The following is a 7168-nucleotide window of genomic DNA, read 5'->3' as shown; positions in this document are numbered from 1 at the left end:
AAGAGCTTTAAAAAGCATCAGAAATTCTGTGTAATTCTGGGGGGGAAACTACTGGTTGTTGTAATAACTTCAGTTTACTTAACACTTTAAGTTTATAAAACACTTTTTATCCACAGTGGCCATGTGATGTCAATTGTAATAGTATCATTGTAGTAGTATCCCTATTTTACAGATAAGGAAACTGGGGCTCAGAGAAATCGAGGGTGTAGTCCAAAGTCACACAACCAGAAAATATCATGAGAGTTGTTATTCAAAATGTAAACTCCTGACTTCTTCTCTGGTGCTATTTCTACAAAATCATGTGGCACTGTGGAAAAGCTGCTAGGTTTAGCTTGAGAGGACATGGGTGCATATATCATTTTTTGCTTAGTAGCTGTTGACTTTGGGCATATCACTTCCACTTCTCCTGTCCCAGAGTTGGAAATCAAAATGTAAACTCCTGACTTCTCTGGTGCTCTTTCCACAAAATCATGTGGCACCATGGAAAATCTGCTAGGTTTAGCTTGAGAGGACAAGGGTGCATATATCATTTTTGTTGCTTAGTAGCTGTTGACCTTGGGCAAAGCACTTCCACTTCTCCTGTTTCAGTTTCTTCCTTTGTAAAATGAGGAAGTTGACTGTGACAATTTCTAAGGTCACTTCACTGTAAAAATCCATAATCCTTTGACTATGACTTATCAAAGGCTTGTTTGATTCTCTCTTTAGCCTCATGACATTGCTCTATATTAATAATACAAATTTATAACTGTACCTCTTTGTTCACTAATCCTGATTTCTTTAGGAAACAACCTAGACTACCTGTACCACAATCCTTTTCTCTTTGTGACTTAGATTAGTCACTCAGACACTGAAAGACATTGTTTTATTCTGGCGGATACAGGCTCAATAAACTAACCTTCTGGTTGAGTTCAAGAATGTTATAGACTTTTTTTAATAGAGTACCAAGGTACGCAACTATGGCCAAGTAACTCCAGACAAAAAGCTCTCAGAGCTGGAAGGAACCTCTGAACTTCTCAATGACTGCTCAAATCACCAGCATCCTTCCAGTTGCCCAAACTCTGTCATGATCAACTCCTCCTTCTTACTCAACCAACATGTGTAGTCAGTTGCCAAATTTTGTTTGCTCTATTTCTTCAACATCTCTCATTTATCTTTCCTTACCTTCTGTACAGGCAACACCCTATCTCATATCCTCATCATCTCTTGCATGGATGATTGCTATGGCTTTCTTGTTGATCTCTGCCTCAAGTCTTTCTCCAATCCAATTCATCCTCTATTCAGCTTTCAGAGTGATTTTCCTAAAATACAGATCTATCTATGCCACCCTTCTAACTCAATATGTTCCCCCTTGTCTCTAGGATCAAACATAAGCTCCCCCTTTTGGTATTTGAAGCTCTTCATAACCTCTCCCTTCCTTAGCACTCCCCCCCGACCCAGAATCTTACTCCATGCACTGTACAATACATCATCCTAATTGTTGTTCTTCACACATGATGCTCTGCCATCCTTCTCTATATTTTTGCTCTGGCTTCCTTGCATGTCTAGAATATTCTTCCTTCTTTACCTTCTACCTTTAGAATTTCTGGCTTTCCGACTCAGGTCATGTCACCTAATATAGGAAGTCTTTCCTGTTTCTCCCAGCTGCTGGTGCCTTTTCCTTTAAAGTGGACATTACTCTGTATGTGTCTTGTATACACCTATACACACACACACACACACACACACACACACACACACACATACTGTCCCCCTGTTGTATCAGACTGTAAGCTCCTTGTTTTTTTTTCTTTTATATCATCAACACCAAGCCTTATTCATGATACATAGTAAGTATTTAATAAATGTTTGTTGCTTGATTGATCTAGTCTAATGTATACATGAAAAAGTCCATTTTATAGAATTCCTGTAAAATAATCATCCAAAAAGTACTTGAAAACCTCCAATGATGGTGAAATCATTCACTAGTCAGTCATAAATAAATGCTTATTGAGTAACTATACTGTGTCAGGCATTGTGCTAAGCACTGGGGATATAAAAAAAGGCAAAAGATGGTTCCTGCCCTTGAGGAGCCCACAATCTAATGGTGGAGACAACATGTAATCAATGATGTACAAACTATATGTGGCATAAATGGGAAGTAATCAACAGGGAGAAGGTATCAGAATTAAGAGAGATCATGAAAGGCTTTGTGTAGAAGGTAGGATTTTAGCTGGGACTAGAAGGAAGCCAAGAAAACTGTGACAAAGCTCCAATTGCTAGAATGTTTTCCCTCACATTAAACTAATGCCTACTTCTCTTCAACTACCACGCATTTATCATAGGTTTGCCTTCTGGGGACAAGCAGAACATACCTAATCTCTCTTCTGTGTGACAGTTCTTTAAATACTTGAAGACAGATACCATGAAATCCATAAGTCTTCTTTTGTCTTGAGGTTAAACATCCCTATTTCCTTCATCTAATTTTCATCTACCCTGGTCTCAAGTCCTTTCACCATGCTAGTTATCCTGCTCCAGCTGACATTACTGTGTATCTTGAAATGTGGAAAATATAATAGAGTGCAGTATTAAGGACACTACATCTTTATTAATGCAGCCTGAGTTAGACTTACTGTATTTATCCCAGAAGTAGAACTAGGAGCAATGGATGAAAGTTGCTGTGAGGCACATTTAGGGTCATTTGACCATGTTTTCTGTTATGTTCATACTATAGCAATGTCTATTAATTGTTTCATGCATATGAACGATTATTTTTGTAGTTCTTATTTTTATCAGCCCATTAATACTGTTATTTTTACAGCTAGCTGCACATCCGACTTTCTTGAACTTTTTCTGCAATGCCACAGACACCTCTCTACCCTACAAGGTCCCTTTCATCTCTGTAGTTCACACACTGGACATGAATTCCACCCTTGTAGTATCTCCATTTAATTGGTTGGTTTCTCCCAGATCCTCTATTTTAAGGTGGAAACCCAGGTCAGCCATGTCTTCATTTTCTCAATGTTGTGCTCTTGCCTCTTCAGAAATTTCTCTATAATACCCCTATGTGGGGTATCTTCATCTCTTCTTCTTCCCTACTTTTCAAAGTAGCTCCTTTTTATATCTTGTCTTCTATCATTAGAAGGCAAGCTCCTTGAGATCAGGAATTGTCTTTCTGCTTCTATTTATATTTCCAACAGTTAATATAGTGCCTAGCACATAGTAGGCACTTAATCAATGCTTGTTGACTTGATTTGTCTAAGTTACCTACTTATGATTGATTTTTGTGCACTACTCACAAGTATCTACTTTTTAAATGTGCATGTATTATGTTCCATATGTTGTTAGGCATGTTGTCACTGCAGTACTTTCTCAGGTGATGTTATGTATCATGCCATGTCTATTGCATATTCTGTTAACATATCTCTTATTTTCATTTCAACAGTGCCTTTCCTTGATTTCCTTGGATGCCAAGAAAATCAGCCTTTTTGTTTTAATGGGCCATGTATGGTTTAAGCTTGGTCTGGCTGATTTTTGGAAGATACTGAAAAAAGTTACACCCCAGAGAAGAAATGTAACCTGGGGCTCAAGATTATTTTCATAAGACTTTCCTCGTTATTAAGGATCATTGGTGGATGGACAAAGTTGATGAGCCCTTAGGAGAGAAGAGCTACTAGTGTTCTAACTTCTGGCTTTGAGAGAACATTTGTATCTTCACATTCTCTTCAAGGAGGGCTCCCTGTAGGGAGAGAAAAACCCCAGGATTACATTTACATATAGAAGATTTGCTAAATTGGTAACATCCCTATTCTTAGTTTACCACATGAGAGACTTCAGGGAATTTCCCCTTTGGTGAAATCAAGGTCTCTCTTTGTCTCCATCGCTCTGTCTCTCTCTCTCTGTCTCTGTCTCTCTCTCTCTAATACATGCTAATCTCTATAACTTTCTGTTTGCTTTCAGCTTGGATGAACAGATTTCTTCACTATTTACTATACTATGACTGATGGTCTTTGTGTAACTATATTTAGTTGGAATATCATTAAGACTTCACTTGTGACACACCTTTCCCATTAAAGGTTGGAGACCAGGAGCATAGTTTGAACTTAAAATTATTCCCCTAGACTGGCTATATTTAGGGGGTATGAATAGATATAACTCTATCCTTGTACCCACTTTCTGAGCAGAAAGGTCAGCTTCATGGCCCCAATTTTCCTACTCCCCTCTTAGCTAGAATCAGTGTCTCCCTTCAGGAATGGTTAGCAAAGGAGTTCTGTGAGCCATCTCTAGACAGATCCATGTGAACATGTATAAGCTACATGGGCAATTCATGCATATCTTATATTTATGAACAAGTAGAGCCATCCAGAAGAAGAATGACTTCCCCCCAGGGGATAGTGGGTCCCAGCTTTTAAATGAGAGGCTAGGTTGGTCATTACTAATCAAGTATAATAGGGTAGATTCTTGTTTGGAAAGAGGTTGGACCAGGTGGCTCCTGGTTCCAAGATTCTGTGAGTATCTGACACTCCTTAGAGGACAAATATTTGTACAGTGAAATAAATCAATAAAATATTGAAGTTGTTCAAAAGAGTGTGTCCCAACCTTTGAGATAAATTTAAAAAACGACTGTTGAAAAATCATCTGTTGTGTTCCTAAAAAGAAAATTTTTCATTTGGATTTATCAATCCTGTAGTATTTGTTAGAGAACCAGTCACAAGTTTTGCTAGGATGACTGAATAGGTGAATGGATTAGAATTTATAGCCCTGCCTTATATAGGTTTCTTCTAACTCCCTTCTTCCTCATTATTATGATTTTTCTCCCCCTTTTCCTAAATTACTAAGCTTGATATCAAGTGTTAATTATCCTACACCTGCTTCCTAACCTGACCAGACCTAAGGGACCTAGTCATTAGACCATGCTTTTCTCACACATGAAAACAAGGAACAGGCAAGCAACAAATGATCTTCCTTAGCTATACTGATTGAGCTGACCCTGAAACATCTGGTGCTCAACTTTGACTTTCATAAAGTATAAAGTGGGGTTTGCTGTGTTTTGTTTTCCATGTAGCTTATGTGCAGCCACATAGGTCTGTCTAGATGTAATTCATAGGGAGGCATGAATATGTATATATATATATATATATATATTTATTTATTTATACACATATATAACACATATATGCATATCTGTCTCTCTAGTCTTCTCCACCCAACCTTCCCAAAGAGAGAATTTTGTTACTGCCAAGAAAGGAAGCAGAAGGCCAAAGAATGGACACTTCAATCTCTTCAGGGAAAGGATACTGGATTAAAATTGTATCTACTAACCACTCCCCCCAATATTATTCATCTAAGGGAAATAATTTTAAGGTTCAAGGGGAGTTCCTGATCATAAATCTTTAAAAGGAATGGACTATCCCAAGATATATGTCCAAGGCTTGACTCTCTACCAAACGGAGAGTCCATAATGAATACACATAGCAAATAAACTCATCCAATAGAGTAGAAAATAAAAGTCAGCAAAAAGTATACAGATGAAAATATATATACCAGACAATACCAGACTGAGTGAGTTCTCTCATTAGGAGTGTGATATTTAAGTTCAACCAGGAGATAGAGTCCTAGATCGTATCCACATGGAAATTCCCCAAATTTTCTAATGTAGTAACCTAGACATAACAACATAATGGAGGTCCTGGCTCCTCTACATGTGGGTTTCTTTCTACATTCTGTCTCTCCCTTCAGGGACCTAAAGAGAATCTGGAATCACAGGTCTTTCTTCTCAAGGCTAGAAGAAAGAAGGACAGGATCTTTCTTCTTTCTTGGGCTCTTGACAACTCTACCTTTCATATGGGCATAAAGCATTAAATAATGAATCTCCAACAATCAGGATAACTCTATGCAAAGGGGCTTTGAGCCACAGATTACACTACAATCTCAGAATTGAAAGGGATATTGATAGTCATCTGCTTAATACCTACTCAAAGGAGCAATCCTTTTATAACATGACTGACCAGGAGTCGTTCATCAATTAACCTGCCTGTGTGATAAAGATATCAGAAGTGATTTCAAATTCACTGACTAAATGTCAGTCCATTCCATTGCTGAATCTTTGCAATCTTAAATCAATCTCCCTATAAGCTCTGCCCCACAACTCCACCACAGCCTTAGTTTTAGTTTCTGGAGCCATACAACAAAGGCCCAAGTTCAAGTTCTAACTCTACTATTTATTACCTTTGTGATCTAGGTGCCTCAAATTGCTCATTTGCAAAATGAGGGGATTGGATTAATTTTCTAATGTTCCTAAATCTTCTTTGTTCTAGGTTAAAAATTCTTAGTTTACTTAACCATTTTGGACCTTGAAGATTAACTCTGTGCTTCTTGGATTTTTACCTCTGTATCACTGGAATGGTTGCTTGCTATTTTGTCTTTGAATCTCAGGGTCTCTGATCCTGGTTCTCAGGGCTTTTCTGAGAAAATAGTGGAGTAAGTAAGAATATTACTTAAAATGTCCTAGTAAACTGCTGTATAAGATGAATATCACATTAGTAGGCAAAAGGAATTGTAAGACAAAGTACTGACTTAAAAGAGGAAGGACATAAATCCAATACGCAAAAAATAAATGGAGGGAAATGGAAACCTAAACAATTATAACCTTAAATAGTAATGGATTAAATGATCTCATAAAGCAAAAGAGAATATAAGGATGAGAAAATAAAATCCAATCATTCACTAACTTCCTGGTTCCGTAGTAGCACTTTATCTTTCTAGCCCCCTGTACATAAAGTTGGAGTATGCTTTTACCCAAAAAAGTATGCTTGCCAAAAAGACTATTTTATGGAAAACTCAAACAGGGCAAGCATTCACATGGCAGTCAGAAGAAGTGATACAGGGACACTCTCAAGGTCTCTCTTAAGAACTTTGGAATTGATTGTGACATGGGAGACACTGGCACAGGACCACTCAGCATGGTGTGCCCACATGAGAGAAGGTGCTGTGCTCTCTGAACAAATCAGAATTGAGACAACTCAAAGGAAAGCAGGAAGAGCAAATTTGGAGTATTCACACCAAATATTCACACGCACCGTTTGTTCCTGACCTGAGCTTGTATTGGTCTGATCAGCCACAGTCAGGAACATTGAAACTCAACTCTAACACAGTGATATCATTTTGGTCCTCTTCAAGAATGAAGGACAAC

This window comes from Trichosurus vulpecula, chromosome 1 (assembly GCF_011100635.1).
Source record: "Trichosurus vulpecula isolate mTriVul1 chromosome 1, mTriVul1.pri, whole genome shotgun sequence".
NCBI lineage: Eukaryota > Metazoa > Chordata > Mammalia > Diprotodontia > Phalangeridae > Trichosurus > Trichosurus vulpecula.
Note: the sequence above shows the minus strand (reverse complement) of the source record.